Raw genomic sequence first — 17,051 nt, 5'->3', positions numbered from 1 at the left:
TTGGTTGCCCTGAGACAGTGACAATGAGGAAAATGAGGCGAGGGATATTTATGAGGGTTTATGAGATATATTTATGAGGGCTGAGAGTTTCTGTTGCCTGGACGAACATGGCATGTGTTGGGGAGTTGGCTTGGGGGGGTTTTTACAGTCAGATTGGAGTGACAAGAAATACTTCCTGGCGCAGTGCTTCTCACACTTGAGCATGCATTGGAATCACTTGGAGGGCTTGTTAAAATGGAGATTGATGGGCTCCTACCCAAGAGAACTGACTCAAGAGGTTGGGCTGGGACTTGGGATTTTTCATTTTTAAGTTCCCAGGAAATCCCATTGCTGCTGGTGGTCCTGGAAGCACACAGGGAAACTTGAATGCAAAGCATGCACCTCAAAGTTATGCAAACGAAGGCAAGGACACTGGGAATGCACTATTTCATGAGTGTCATCGTTGAATGCCATATATGATGATGAGTAGTGTGCTAATTTTTTTATTTTTAACCTTGATTAGTACATGTTTCCCATATGTAATGACTACATTCATTGTGGCAAGTTGGTACAAATACATAATACTTCTGAATTCTTATTATCTTCCCTTCTCTTCCCCTCCCTTTCCTGTCTCTTCATCTCTTGGTCCCCTTTCAAGTTTAAAAACTCCTTATTTCCTATGATTTATCATCTATTTTGTTTTTAAATTTACTTATATTTTAAGTTCCTCATATAAAAGAAAACATACAATGTTTAAGCAAGTGTTTGTGTTTAATTTATTTCACTTACTATTATGTTCTCAAGGTGCATCCATGGTCCTACATATGACTCAACATCATACTTCTTTATGGTAGTTTAGTACTCCACTGTGTATATAGACCACATTTCCTTTATTCATTCATCTGTTGATGGACATGGAGGCTATGTACTTCAAAGATTTAGCTATTATGAGTAGTGCTGCTATAAAGTGGGTGTGTATGTATCTTTATAATATGATGTCTTTAACTCTTTTGGGAAGATACCTAGAAGGGGAATAGCTAGATTAAATGGAATTTTTATTTCCATTGTTTTGAAGAATCTCTGTATTGACTTCCACACTGGCTGTACTAGTGTACATTCCCATCAGTAATGTAGAGGGGTTTCCTTTTTCCCCACAGCCTCTCTACCATTTATTATCATTTGATTTCTTGATAATAGCCATTCTTTCTGGAGTAAGATGGAATCTGGGTGTTTTTTAAAATTTGCATTTCTTTAACTGCCGAGATGTTGAACTTTTTTTTCATGTATTTACTGGCCATTTGTATTTCTTCCGAGAAGTTGCCTATTTTTTATTGGGTCTTTTCTTTTGGGAGGGTCTAATATTTTTGAGTTCTTTATATAATTTAAACTTCTGTTCCAGATGGAGCTAGCAAAAATTTTTTCCCCTTCTGTAGGTTGTTTTTCACTCTGTTGGTTGTTTTCTTTGCTGTGCTGATGGTTTTTAATTTGATATAATTCCATTTGTTGATTCTTGGTGTTTTTCCTTGTGTAAATGAGGTTCTGTTCAGAAAGTCCCTGCCTAGGCTTACGTCTTCAAGAGTTAGCCAGAGTAAAGAATGAGAAACTAGAGACATTTATAGCTAAATGGATGCATATTGAGGCAATACTCTTAAGTGAAATAAATAGGACACACATGTGTAAATACCGAATAGTTTCTCTAGTGTGAGAAACTGAAAGTGTAAATAAGGATGAAAATGATTAAAATGAGTAATTGATAATTTGAAATAGGAAAAGGTCCAAAGGTGTAGGGGTGGTGGGAGGGAAAGGGGAAAGGAAAGAAGGGAAAGAAAAAATTATGAGGAAAATAAAAAAGGAAACAAAGTCTATGTAAATAGGGAAGGGTGGAGGGAGTGAAGGGTCCACAGGTAATGGGGGGAAAAATAAGAACTAAGATACATCATGTTCAGGTACAAACACCCAATGATAAATGTAAATTTATTGTATACCTAAAATGTACATATATATAAAAGAGTTAGCCAGAGACATAGAATCCCAGCAGTGCCTCTCAGGACCCATGTGTAGAAGTTCTCACAGGTTTCTTCAAGATTTGGACAGAATACAACAACATAGATGCCATGAAGAGCTTATTGTCATGGCCTTCCTCATGATAGCCTGCCCTGTTTCCTCCAAGGTATACTTTTATCTTGCTTTTTTCTCTTTTACTTGACTCAAGCTCACTTTGCAGAGCCAGTTTCTCACTTACTCTTCACTTTTACTTTTTCCAATAAACTTTGCCATTCTTTTTGTTCATTTTTGTTCAATTCTTTGTTTGAGATGAGAAGAACCTGGAATCTAACTCAAGAAGGAGAGGCGAGCAACCCAACACTCAGTAATGTGTATCTGTTGAGCCATTTTTAGAAGGAGCTACCCAATAACAGAAAGAAATTATAAAGATCAGAGCAGAAATTAATGAAACTGAGACTAACAAAACAATACAAAGAATCAATGAATTGAAGAGCTAGTTCTTCAAAGAATAAGCAAAGTAGACAAATTCTTTGCTAGCCTTACCCAAAAAAGGGAAAGAAAAGACCAATATCAATGTAATTAGAAATAAAAAATGTGAAATCACAACAAACACTGCCAAAATCCAGATTATTAATAACTAATTTGAGAACTTATACTCCAATAAATTGGAGAATCCAGAAGAAATGGATAGATTCCTATATACACATGAATTACCAAAGTGGAACCAAGAAAATACACATAAAATCCTTGAACAATCCAATAACAGACAATGAAATTGAAGTAGTAATAAAAAACTTATCAACCAAGAAACCCCAGGACTCAGTGGAGTCACTGTGGAATTCTGCAAGAGCTTCTGCAAGATCTAACACTAATATTCCTCATAGTCTTTAATGAAACTGAAAGGGGAGGAGTCCTGCTAAATTCATTCCTGGAAGCTAGTGTTACCTTGATTCCAAAACCAGATGAGGACCCAGCTAAAAAAGAAAATTACTGGCCACCCTCTTTAATGAACATAGATGCAAAAATCCTCAAGATACTGACAAAAAGAATGCAGCAAATCATTAAAAAGATCATACATCATGACCAAGTAGGCTTCATCCCAGTGGTGCAAGGGTGGTTCAACAAACCCCAATCAATAAATGTAATCAATAACTGTGATACATAACTTGTATCACAGTTATGTATCACAGTTATGTATCACGATGACTTGTGTTGAACAAGGAGAAAAATCATAAGACCATCTCCATAGATGCAGAAAAATCCTTTGACAAAGTCCAGCATCCATTCATGATTTTAAAAACTCTGAAGAAAATAGAGAAGGCCCTTATCTTAATCTGATAAAAACCACTATTGACAAACCTACTGCCAGCATCATATTCATTGGTGAAAAACTGAACGCTTTCCCTCTAACGTCAGGAACAAGACAAGGCTGTTCACAGTCACCACTGCTGTTCGATATAGTACTCAAAGCATTAGACAGAGCATTCAGGCAAGAGAAAGAAATAAAAGGGATACATATAGAAAAGGAAGAAGTCAAACCATTCTTATCTGCAGACAACATGATTCTTTACATAGAAGAGCCCAAAAATTCCACCAAAAGACTCCTAAAACTAACAAATTCAAGAAGGTAGCAGGTTACAAAACCAATATACAAAACTCAACAGCATTCCTGTACACCAATAATGAACCCACTGAGAAAGAAATTAGGAAAATAATACCATTCACAATAACATTAAGAAAAATTGAATACTTAGAAATTAACCTAACAAAGGAAGGGAAAGACCTCTATGACAAAAACTATAGTACTCTGAAAAAGGAGATCAAAGAAGACATCAGAAAATGGAAGGATATTTCCTATCTGGATAGGCAGAATGATCATACTACCAAAACTGATATATAGATTTAATGCAATCCCAATAAAATACCAACAGCATTCCTCATAGAGATGCATTCATTTGTTGACATTTCTGGCCTTCTGCTTACTGGTCAGTACTGCTTCCTTGGTCCTAGGGAAAGAGGTGCAGACACAGAGATACAGATATTGGCTTTAGAAGTGGTAGGGATGTATTTAAAGATCCAAGTTCATGACTGGACATAGAAAGTATCATCAGCTAATAATGGAACCTGATGCAGATTTTAATCTGCCTTTAGGTGGCCATGGTGAAGCAGGAAAGGGCCTTGTGATTTTAGGTTCATTCCCATTTTACACCTCTAGAGAAAGAGAAAGCTAATAAGGTTATTTGAGGTGCAGTAAGAAGGATGATTTTGGGCTCCTAGAAATGCCAAGAACTTAGCTTCTAGAAATAATGCGGCTTAGAGTTAATCTTTCCTATATGTGTGAGAGTTGTTTTGTTTTGTTCTGTTTTTTTTTTCTTTCTCTCTCTTTTTTGGGGGGTCCTATTCCAAGAAACAAATTTCAAACTGCTAATGAGGTCTTGGGTTTTGTTTTGGATACTTATTTGAGACTAGCACACTATTAGTTTATTATCTCATAGTTTCTCATTCTTCCTTTTTCTCAATGAATATTTTTATTGAATATTTCTTTCAATGCTGTCTTAGTCCATTTGAGCTGCTATACCTAAACACTGTAGACTTGGTGACTTAAACAAGAGAAATGTATTTCTCACCGTTCTGGAGGCTCGGAAGTCTGAGATCTGCGGGCAGATTTAGGGTCTGGTTGGGGCCTCTTACTGGTCTGCTGTGCCCATCTCCTCATTCTGTCCTCATTTGGATGAGTGAGCAAGTTCTAGACTCTTTCTCTTATGAAGACACGGTGGGTCCTCTACTCTCATGAGCTCAGCTAAACTTCACTACTCCTAGAGGCTCCATCTCCTAATACCTTCCTATTAAGGGTCGGGGTTTCACTGTATGAATTTTGGTAGTGATATGCAATCTTTAATACTCTTCCTGGAAGGTCATATTTTCCTGGGCATCTAAATTGGATTTGTGTTTTACTTTTGGCTTCTTCCAGTCTCTGTAGCCTTGGATTCATTTTTAGATCAGTTGGAATGAAAGTCCTTTGCCGCTGTGTAGAGTTTAAGTAAAATGACAGAGAAACCAAATGCTTCTGCCACTTGTTAAGCTCCTGGGGGGGTGATAGGATGAGGCTGGCTTGCAACTAATCATAACACATGGAATCACATTGAAAGGTCTTTCACTGCTTTTTGTAGGAAGCAAAAGGAAACAGGAATAGAATTTTTTAGGATAAAAACTGATTATTAGATCTCATCATTTCTGGTGGAGCTCTAAGGTTCATTGAAATTTCGCATATATTGTCCTGTCCAGAGAAATTTCCCATTAAGTACTGATTAGCTTTAAATACATCTTAAAAATAAAAATAAGGACTATCATTCATATTTGTTATATTGCTTTGAGGTGCAATGTAATACAAAATAGTGGTTTAAAAATAATATAAAATATTTTTCTTGGAGATCAAATTGTTCTTGTTTGAAAGTTACTAAATGTCAATCTTCAGCTATAAATTCATCCTGAGACCTAAGATATGGAACATCTATTTATGGAGGATTAGCTGTGGTGTCTGTCACTCAGCAGCCTAAGGGACTGGAGAGGGCAAGTGTTAAGGTAACCCTCACCCATGGGAAGACAGGTCATGCAGTGAGAAAGCTGAAAGGGTTGTGCAGCTCACTCATTTTACAGATGAAGAAAATGAGTCCCAAAGCAGGGTACTGACTTCCAAAAGTAGCAGTTAGTTGTAAATTAAATGGCATGTGGGACAAAGATGGGGAGGATGGTAATCTGAGCCCCTTTGTCCAGCACTGGCTGCCAATTCTATTCTGTGAAATCAATGATAGAGCTGTTTTTGTTGTTGTTGTTGTTGTTGTTTTGTGTGTGATATTGGGAATTAAACCCAGGGCCTTCACACTGAGCTTCATCCAACTTTTTTTTTTTTTTTTTGAGACAAGGTCTTGCAAAGTTGCTCAGCTTCCCAGTCTAGGTTTGAACTTACAATCCTCCTGCCTCAGCTTCCCAAAGTGCTAGAACTACAAGCATGTACCACCATGCCTGGCTTGTTGTTTACTGTCTATTTTTGCTGTTGTCAAACTTTCAACTTCAGATATTATACAATTGATTATCAAAATTAGTGCAGACAAACCCTCTCCTCTTCACTTTCTTTCTGGAAAAAACCAAGCCAAAACAAAACAAAACAAAACAGCAAAACTCTGATTTGTTCCCAGATACTTTTAGTAACAATGATGGAAAACTGAGTAAGATATTCATTCAAACTCTTTCTGGTGGGTTAGATATTTCTGACTGCTTATTACCTCATAAAGAGCATTAATAACTATGTAATCAATTTTTTAAACAAAAACAAGAACCACTTAATGAATTATTGTCCAAGGATGGGTTAGGTGGGTTTGTTTGGTGTATAAAGGACCTCAAAATGTCAGCTCCTCCACATACCCTTCTCTTGCTAACTAGAAGTTATGTGACAGCCGCCCCCCAAGACCAGGTCATATGAAAACTAATGAACATGGAAATAGATGTTCAATTTTTTTAAATTGCCACCTGAACTAGAGGCACCTTTTATATAACAAATTCTCTGTCTATGTTCATAACTTCATAAGCATACCTAGATACATATAATGTGCAATTATCAAACACTAGTACTTTTTTTTAACAATTTAAGGACATATATTCAAATGAATACCTGGGAAATCATTTTCCTGGAAAAAATACACACATACAAATACATATATGTACACATACACATGTAATTTGTGTGCGAGGGGCAAGGGTTGGAGGTATTCTTTATGCAGTTAGTTCACAAGCCACATAAGAGAATGGGCTTTGCTACTTTATATTTCACGTGGAAACTCCTTAGAAGTCAGCAGATAAAAACTGGCACTTTTTGAGAATCATCATTTGCATAAACTGGTTGGAATGGGCAGAACATTGTGGTAAAGGTTGGTCATTTATTTGGTAACAGTTGAATATCTGTGGATAGTGGTTTGGAAGAGCCATTTTGGATTTGGCTGTGTAGGGGAAAGAATAGAAGCAAAACACAGAAAACCAATGACTATTCTGATTTCAATGCAGAGATCAAGAGGCTTGCAACTTCCAAGTTGGAGCTCTCTGAACAGTACAATTTTAAAAAAGAGCTCACTTAGAAACTTCTGTCCAAGTTCATGAGAAATCAGGAGCAGGAGAAGAGGAAACTAGAAACAGGTCAGTGGATAATTTAATATTTTTAAGTCTTTCTTTTCTATGTTTATGTATTTGTCATGGGGTCTGATTTTAAGGAACATCAGTAAGAGGATGTGGGAGTATCTAGAAGGAAGAGTGGGCAACATTATAGTGAAATTCACTGTGTCCAACATAGATTTTGAAAAGCAGATAACACTTGAGAGGTTTGATTATTTGAGAAATCTCTTTTCAATGTTCATATAAATTTGCATTCATACCTACGTTCCTGCTGTTATTGAATTTGCATGTTTCACAATTGAATGTATTTAATTATATACTTCAAAATGTATTTTTGATGTGTTTCTACTTAGCTATTGTCAGTTTGACTTAAAGCTCTACATTGAGTAGAACAGAATAGCAATATGACAGTGTCAGAACACATTTCCTATTGCTTACCAGAGTGTTCAGGGTTCTCCATTATGTGATTTCTACTTTACACTCTTCTATTACTTTGCTAGGCATACCTTGTACTTGATCTAAATGAGAAGGGGATCTAGAGAAGGAGGGATGGGGGAGAAAGGGGAAGAAAGGGAGTAAAAAGAATGAAGATGTGTCATGAACATGTACCAACTCCCCACGATGAATGTCATCATTACATACTGCCAACAAGTACTAATAAAAATTAAATAAACTGTAAATATTAGCTAGATTATTTCCCAAACACTCCACATGCCTTCCCACCTTTCTGTTATTGGTCATAGTACCCACTTATCCTGCAGTGCTCTTTCCCCTCTCCTTTCTGGCTTTTAATATCCTATCCAAAACTCACTGAAAATGCTAGCTCCATGCTTGAGGTTCAAGATGAATGACATTTATCAGGTTTCTGAAATGTCTGGTTTTTCTCAAAATCTCAATGAGTTTTACAAAACAAGTTAATAATTACAATAAAAATCAAAATCCCTAGTACTGCATAAAATAAAAATAAATCAACAATGGCAGTAAAAAAGAAATTTGACATGGTGTCTACTAGAAATTCTACACAAAACATCAGTCACAATGAAAAATAGTGCTTTAAGACCTAGAAATACACTTACATTATTTAATGAACAAGTTGTATATAAAGAAAGTCATAAAACTTTGCTAATGAATATAAAAAGGAACTGGATGCATTACACTGTGACAGTATAAACTCTTGCAAAAACAAATTTATAAATTCAATGTAATCATTTTTTCCCCCATTAAATTTATTGGTACATTTTAGGTATAAAATACATTTACATACATCATTGGGCTCTTGTACCATTACATGAGTATCTTGGTTCTTACTGTTTTCCCCTTCCCCTGCCCTCCCTTCACCCTCTCCAGCCTTCCCTATTTGCAAAAAGATTTCGTTTCCATTTTTTTCCTTTTCTCATATTTTTTCTTTGCCCTTCTTCCCTTTCCCCTGCCCCTCCCACTTCCCCTGATCCTTTAGACCTTTACTTCCTATTGCACAATATCAATTATACATTTTTAAAATTACAATATCAAGATCTAGGAGACATTACCACAGATTTTACAGATTTTAACAGGATATAGAAAGCATATTTTAAAAATCTGTTTTGAAATAAATTTGACAACTTCTAAGAAGTACCTTGGAAGACAGATTAATGAAACTAACTCTGGAGGAAATATAAAATTTGAATAGCACCTATTAAAGAAAGTATATTCCTAGCTTGAAAACCTACCTATATGACAACAACAGGCTCATAAACATTTTAACTGATAAATTGTATCAAACAATTAAAGCAGAAAAAAGAAGGAACACTTCTCCCCTCATTTTAGGAAATCAACATTCTGCTAATCCTAAAACTGGATAAAGATAATAGAAGAAAAAAGTATGAACATAGATAGAAATTTGTTTAACAAAACAAACTATTAGAGGTCAGATCTGGCAGTATGTAGAAAGTGGTTTTATTATAGGGATGGCAGTGTTGGTTCAGCATTGGAAGATCCACCCCGAAAAGTCATCATTTTAACAGAGGAAAGGAAAAAGCTATATGATCCTGTCACTAGTTGGAGAAAAAGTATTGGACTAAATTCTACAGCTGTTCATGGTAAAAGCTATCAGGAGACTAGAAGTAGAACAGAACCTTCTCAACAGATTAAAGACATGTACTCCATACTTCCAGCGAGAATGCCTTATGTGAATGGAGAAGATACAATGCTTTCTCCTTAAGGTGGGGAACAAGGGCAGATATGCTTACTCTTCATCTGTTCATTAAACTTTGAAACTCAGGCCCAAACCAAAATAGTCTGGCAATAAAATGACACAATTAGGATAGGATTGGCAAGGTAGAAGTAAAATCTTTATATGTAGATTAAATGATCATCTACAGAGAAAATACTAAGAAATCTCTGGGATCCCCTAGAACTTGTATTTGAATTTAGCAGTATCAGAAAACACAAGGGATATATAAAAATTCAGGTCTGCGTATACTTGCTATAAATGAAGAATTTGGATATTGAAATTTAAGAGTTATATAGGAGTACAAAGGACCTAGAAAAGTTAAAAAAAATAAAAAGCAGTGTTGGCAGATGTTTAGTACCTAATTTTAAGACTTCCTCTAAAGCTACAGTAATCAAGGCAGTGTTGGTGTAAGGAAAGACATATAGATCATTTGAATAAAATAGAGAATCTAGAAATAGAACCACACATATATGGTCCACTGAGTTTTGAAAGATTATTTAACATTAACGTTTTATAGAATATAAACTCAATTCAAGAGCAGAGGAAAAGATAGTGTTTTCAGCAAATGGCACTAGAACACCTGGTATCTATATATAAAAAATTAACCTCAACCCTTTATTTCCATACATAAAAATAACTTGAAGGGATCTATGAACCTAAATATGAAAACCTAAAAGTATAAAACTTTAAGAAAAAATTATAAGGGAAAACGTTTATGAATTTAGGGTAGGCAAGAACTTCCTAGGATACAACAAATATGATGCATAAAAGAAAAAAATTGATAAACGAGATTCCATCAAAATTTAGAACTTTAAATGACATCATTAAAATGAAAATTAGTTCTTAAACAGACCCTATTTACAATGCATATAACCTATGACCAGAATATATAAAGAACTCTTACAGCTCATTAATAGACAACTCAATTAAAAAGTAGACACAAGAAGATGATAAATAGCCAGTACAGCACAAGGAAAGGTGTGCAACTCTAGAATCAGAAAAATACTAATCAGTACAATAAGAAGATTGAATTATATACTCATTAGGGAGATGAAGTTAAAAGTTTTAAAAGCCCTGTCATGATTTTTTTCTTTTTGTTGGATTCTCCCCCTTTGCATTTAATTTGTCACACCCAAAGGATTCATTCTGCTGGGCTTCCTGGGGTTGTGATCCTCATTGTGTTTTCTTGGATATTGTCTGAAATTTTTTGGAGTGCTCATTTGGTATTCATGAAGTTCCTAAGGTGCTCTTTGTCATGAAAGTATCTTATTTCTCCATCAGTTTTGAAAGATAGTTTTGCAGGGTACATCAATCTGGGTTGGAGGCTGTTTTCCTTTAGGGCTTGAATACATCACTCCAAGGTCTTCTTGCCTTGAGGGTTTGCATTGAGAAGTCTGCTGTGATTCTGATGGGCTTTCCTCTGTATGTGATTTGTTTCTTTTCTCTCACTGCTTGTAGAATTTTGTTCTTCTGTTGGGCTTCTGGAATTTTAACCATTATATGCCTATGTGTAGGCTTTTTTTGATCAAGGCTAGCTGGAGTCCTATATGCCTCACTTATCTGTATGTCAAGTTCTTTTCCCCTGCTTGGGAAGTTTTCTCCCATCACTTCTGTGAAGAGTTTTTTTTTATGTCATCTTCACTCTCTCCTCTTTCTTCATTGACTCCAGTCAGTCTTATGTTACTCTTCTTTGCATCGTCTAGCAGCTGCTGGATTGATTTCTCATGTTCCCTTACAATTTTGAAGCAATTTTTCTTTTCCTGGTCATTAATTGCAATCTTATCTTCTATATCTTAAATTCTGTCCTCACATTGGCTCATTCTGCTATGTAGACTTTCAATGGAGTTTTTCATCTCCTGCAAATCTCTTTGCATCTGTTTTATGGATTTCATTTGTTTCCTATGTTAGGATTCCATCATGTTCCTCAGCTCTTGTATTTTTTCATCTGTGTCCTCTCTAGATTTATTAATCATGTCTTGCACTATGAGCACAATCTTTGCTGTTATCTGAGAAATTATTTCTGATTTCATTTTTTCCAGATCCTCTTTTGTTGCCAGTTCAGGGAGTCCAAGTTGTTGAGTATCAGATTGTTCCATCTTGTTTCCTTTTGGGTTGCTGTAGGTGATCTGGAAGTCTGTTTTTGAGGCTTGTTTACATGTCTTCTCATTTCCACAGGGGGGTGGGGGCAGTGCTGCTGGCACCTGTGGGCTCACCTTCTCTGCCCTAGGACCCTGGAATGGTATCAGGGGAGCCTCCTCCTGAGTGCTGGGATTGGCTCACCTTCTCTACCCTAGGAGCCTGGAATCTCAATGTAATCATTTCAAAGATCCAGAAATAATTGTTATGAAACTTGAAAAGGTAAGTACTTCTGAAAGAACAAAAGTGTAAAAATAGTCAAATGAATTTCAGAAGGATATAGGCAGCTTGCCCTGCAGATATCAAAACACACTAAAGAGCTACAGTAACTAAAACAGTGTGATATTGTCTTAGGAACAGTAGAACAGATTAGTTGAAGAGAGATGACACTTTTTAGGGAAATTGATAAGCTGGTTATAAAATTAATATAGACCATATCCAAGATAAGATCCATATCCACCTTGAAGATAAGAATAGCTCTCTTGAAGATAAAGAATAGATGGGAAGGGCCGGGGATTTAGCTCAGTGGTTTTGCCGCCTGCTGCGCAAGCGCAAGGTCTCAAGTTCAATCCCTGGTACCAAAAAAAAAAAAAAAAAAGAATAGATGAATACATGGGACGACTTCCTCTTCAAGAAGACAAGACATACTATACAGCTACAGAATGAAAACAGCATGGTATTGATGCAGGGATAGACATTCCTGTGGATAGGATAAGTAGCTCAGAGAGAACTCATGCATATGAGTGGGGAAACAAAGAAACTTTCCATAAAAGATGGCAGGATAATTGGTTAGCCATATTAAAAAATAAAATTAAATACCTCCTTCATGCCACACAAAACATAACTTTCAGGTAGGGTAAAGACTTAAATGTGAAAGGTAAAACAAAATCTTTTAGAAGAGCATACAAGAATGTATCCTCACGACCTTGAGATAGCAAGTACTTTTTATGAAAGCATTGGTCATAAAGAGAAAACTGGTGACATTGAGAACTCAAATTCCAGTATGAAAATAATGAAAAGTCATGCAGAGTAGGAAGATATTTGCAACACATGATCAAAGGATTAACAACCATAATAAAGACCTGTAGATCAGTGAACAAAAGGTAAACAATTCAGTAGAAAAACAGGCAAGAAACTTAAACTCTTTTCAAACAACAACAAAACACCAAAATGGCTAATATGATGAGGGTGTGCCTTGGATATAGCACAGTGGCAAAGCATTTGCCTAGCATGCATGAGGTCCTGAGTTTGATCCTAAGCACTGCTAAAAAGAAAAAAAAAAAACGAGCAAAGAGTTCAACCTCACTAGGTGTCATAGAAATGCAAAACAAATCACAAGATTTACTAGTGTACACCCATCAGAGAGTCATACTTTTTTGCGTATGGGAAGGGAACCAAGAGATGGAGGAAGGGGGATGGAGGGAGGGGGATGGAAATGAAAAAAATTAAGATGTGTAATGTACATGCACTGATTCCCCACAAAGAATGTGATCAGTATTTACTACAAATTTGTACTAAAAAAAATAAAAACTGAAAAAAAAATTAAAACAGACTAAACTAAGCTACACTGTTTACAAATGCATACATATATGGCAGAGATAAAAGCAAGAACTTTATTACTGCCAAGGTAGGATAGAGATGACCTTGCTAGATTTGAATGGTGGATATATGGGTCCTTACTTTACCAACATTTGCTAAATTTCATGATAAATTTTTTATGTTCTGCTATGTCTTACATTTCACAATGAAAGCAAAACCAAATAAAGTCAAAGGCAAAAAGCAATGAAAGTGGAAAAAACAAAACAAAACAAGGGAAAACACAAGAGACTCTAGGTACAGGCATACATGTCAATTCAATGTGTGAAAAAGTGGCATTTCAAAATCAATTTATTCAATAAATTACAGTGGACCCTTGAGTTATGACCAGCCTGACATATGAACAACTTGGGTTATAACTGGAATTTTAGTTTTAACTTATGACCAAAGTCTTGAGTTATGGTCAGCCGCTTGTGCTTCCAGATGGTCTCAGATACAGATGTAACCCTTGAAGAGTTCTGGAAGGAACATTTCACATCCTTTCCTGTGTGGGGTTAATTGAGAAGTCCTGGGCCAGTGTCTCTCTAAGGACACTGAGATCTACAGGAGAGAGACTTTGAAGGCTGTGTAGAGGAGCCTGAGCCTTCAATTGACCAATTTGTTACAACCAGCCCTCGGAAACTAATTGAGTTCATAAGTCAAGGGCCTACTATGTTAAAACTGGAAGACAGAGATTGATAGGTATGATTGCAAGTTAATTAAAAAAATCTGTGGTCACAAACACCACAGACAACTTGGAGAAAATATTTACCATACACAAAAAAGACAAATGATTATTGTATCCATAATATATTAAGGATGCTTAAAAATAAATATAGGGATAGTGATATGAGCAGATAGTTGTCAGAATAAAAGAAATTGACATTTTTATAATGAAAATACATTACTTCATATTTAAATTGAATGCATATTTATATTTGAAATCCTGCAGCATCTTTTAGTGCCAGAAAGTGAGGAAGTGTTTGCTCATGCACTTACACACACACACACACACACACACACAGTGATGGGCATCTGTCAAAGAGGCACAGGAGCCAATGCTAAGAGCTCCCCATGGCCAAAGCTGGAAATATTTACATAGAAAAATAAAAAAAGAAGTATGGGATTATAATAACCTAAAGTATAGTGTAAATATCTATGACTCTGCTGATATAAATAAATGATTAAATAAATCAATAAACTGGGGAGAAGAGAAAATCTCCTATGTTGAAGAATTCCAAACAATTGATGCTGTCTCTCTACCTTCAAGGAAAGGGCAAGATACCCCATCTTTAGGTTTGGGTATGCATAGTGACTTCCTCCAAAATGTAAGTTCAGAAAGCAAGGAAAGAAAAAACAGTAACTATGGAGGAGAAAACTAACCAAAACTGCAGGCCTGATATATTTGAAAACACTGAGGACAGATTTGGACAGAATGCTTCAAGTGATTAGTGGTAAATATCTACAGCCACACCCACCAACACTATAGCCAACAGTTGTGTAGGTTTAAATTAAGTAAAACATTTACAGATTCCGTTTTACAGCCACACTAACCACATTTTGAATGTCCACTTGGTGCATGTGGCGATTGGCAATTAGCTACTGTATCAGACCGTACACTGAAGGGATTCTGGGACATCCCTTGTCCAGAAAAATGAAGCCAAGGGAGAAAAACAAAAGAGGTAGAGAAAAATAGCAACTCAGAAAAACCCTTATGTAGGAAAAGAAAAACAATCATTATATATATGGAATCCAGCTGTGAATAGCCTTTGGTGAGTCACAATTATGTAAGCCAGGAATTGTGAATGACACATCTAGCACTGAACTGGTTGGGGAGCAGTGGGAGGCCAGGTTTGTGTCTGGGAGGACTGGGGTTTGTACGAAGACAGCTAAAGCCTCATATTCCCAGGTTGGAACTTAACAGAGGATGCCTACGACTGAAAAATCAAGAAGAAGCAATAGAAGATTTTCTTAAGCTTGTGAAGGTGTAGTTGACAAAACATTCAGCAAGATGAGTTTAAGTGATGACTCCAGAGGAGAAAAAAAGGAGGATGAGTGGAAATGGATGTTGACTTAATAACCAGCTTGAAAAACTATTTGATTCTTAAATTATGTACATACAAGTGGTGATTAAAAGATACAATGAATGTTTAAATTTTGAAAATTTATTACAGTAAGAGACACATTGTCACCAATCCTCCAGAAATACTCCTCGTTTTTTTTCTTTTAGTACTGGGGATCAAACTTGGGACCTTGTGCTTGTGAGGCAAGCGGCGGAACCACTGAGCTAAGTCCCTAGCCCTCTCCCCCTTGCTTTGAACACACTTATCCAATCATTCTTGCCACTTTCTGAAGCAGTTCTGGAAGCACTTTTTCAGTGTGTCCTCATAATCTTTTTTTTCCCTTAAATTCTTTTGTTGGTACATTTTAGGTATACAATACATTTACATTTCTCATTGGGAACTTGTACCTTTACATGATGTATCTTGGTTCTTATTTTTTCCCCATTCCCTGCCCTCACCAGTCACACTGTGTGACTCTGACTCTTCACCAAAGTAAAAATGACCAGGAAAGATAAACACTTTGAATCAATTCAGGATGAATGTTCCTCTAAAGTTCTGCTATCAGCACCTAACTGTATCCTGCTTTCTTTTGTATTAAAACCCCTAGTGATTCATAAAATTTTAGACTAACTGCTGTCTGATTTCAGATCTTCAAGATATTTTGGTATTTTTACTTAATACAGAGTAAAGAGTGAAGACGCCAATAAAATACACAAATTAGCAATAAAAATAATAATAGCTAATGTTTATTGAGCACTTCCTACATATAAGACATATGATAAGAATCTATCAGTAAATCAGGGTGTCAGTTTATTCCTATTTATTCCTGAAGGTAGAAGCGTTCTTTTCTCCTTAGAGGGTGTAATTCTAGACTGGCAGAGTTTACTAAGAAAGTGGCAATGTTTTAATTTAGGGTGATTAGGTAGAAAATGTAAACTGCTCACTGAGATACCTACCCCCGTGTAACCATGATTAAAACATAACTAGCCTTCCTATGACTCCCTTCTCATGTGCCTTCAAATTATTAGGGTGACTTTCAGCAGGCCACTTTAGCAGGAGCTTTGGGACTTTATGTTAGGAGGGATTGATCCCAAGAGGTCTAAGCCAAGGTATTTTCATGTGGACTTACTTCTGGCCTCCTAAACTGTTAGACCTTGATCCTGGGCTACTTCCTCATAAGTGGAGTTTGGGGTTCTATTCATCTTTACTGCCATAGTATTTTCTATTTTGACTGCCATAATATTTCAAGTGATGTATGAAGAATGTTTTAGTCCATTTGGTCTGCTATAACAGAAAAATTGAACACTGAGTGGCAGAAGCAACAGTTCTGGAGGCTAGAAGTGTGAGGTTAGGATGCCAGCATGGCTGGATTCTCGTGAGAACTTTCTTTCCATTTGTGGATTGTCAGCTTTGTGTCCTCATGAGGACAAGGCAGCTCTGTGGGGCCTTCTAATACCCTATGCAGGCTTGAACCCAGTGCTTTTTGCACACTGAGCTACATCTCCAGCCCTTCTTAACTTTATTTTATTTTTTATTTTTTGAGATGTTCTAAATTACTGTTACCTGGCTTAAATTTTCAATCTTCCTGCCTCAGATTCCCAGAGTGCTGGAACTACAGACATTCACTACTGTGGCTGGCCATGGCCTCTGTTGTAAGGGAATTAATCCCATTCAGGATTGCTTTGGCCTCATGACCCCACCGCCCCCCATCCCAACCTAATACTATCACATTGGAGGGTGGGATTTCAATATGTGAAATTTGGGGGGATACAAACACTCACCTTACATCAGAAGAGCAAATGTTTTCCCATTAGATTATACGAATTTTACAATGCTAATGATTCCTGAGGTCGTCGAGATGTGCAGCTGTTTAGGAGGGTGACTGGACAACCTCTATCAATTTTGGAAATGTGCATATA

General features: G+C 36.4%; 1 protein-coding gene across 4 annotated transcripts in view; it reads left to right on the top strand.

Annotated features, from left to right (window-relative positions):
- Arl5a (ARF like GTPase 5A) overlaps positions 1-17,051 on the top strand; it is a 101,511-nt gene that overhangs the window by 81,923 nt on the left and 2,537 nt on the right. For 2 of the 4 annotated variants that reach the window (XR_015450816.1, XR_015450815.1), the window contains exon 9: positions 7,042-7,170. The gene's annotated coding sequence lies outside the window, so the exon portion shown is untranslated. Of the gene's footprint in view, positions 1-7,037; positions 7,181-17,051 lie in introns of those variants that run through there. The other 2 variants (XR_015450818.1, XM_087210003.1) reach the window with 2 other exon arrangements.

The sequence above is a fragment of the Heterocephalus glaber genome, unplaced genomic scaffold, assembly GCF_053883595.1.
Source record: "Heterocephalus glaber isolate CG9 unplaced genomic scaffold, H.glaber_assembly_v1.0 deba00001097, whole genome shotgun sequence".
Lineage (NCBI taxonomy): Eukaryota > Metazoa > Chordata > Mammalia > Rodentia > Bathyergidae > Heterocephalus > Heterocephalus glaber.
This window is presented reverse-complemented; position numbering and strand designations above follow the sequence as displayed.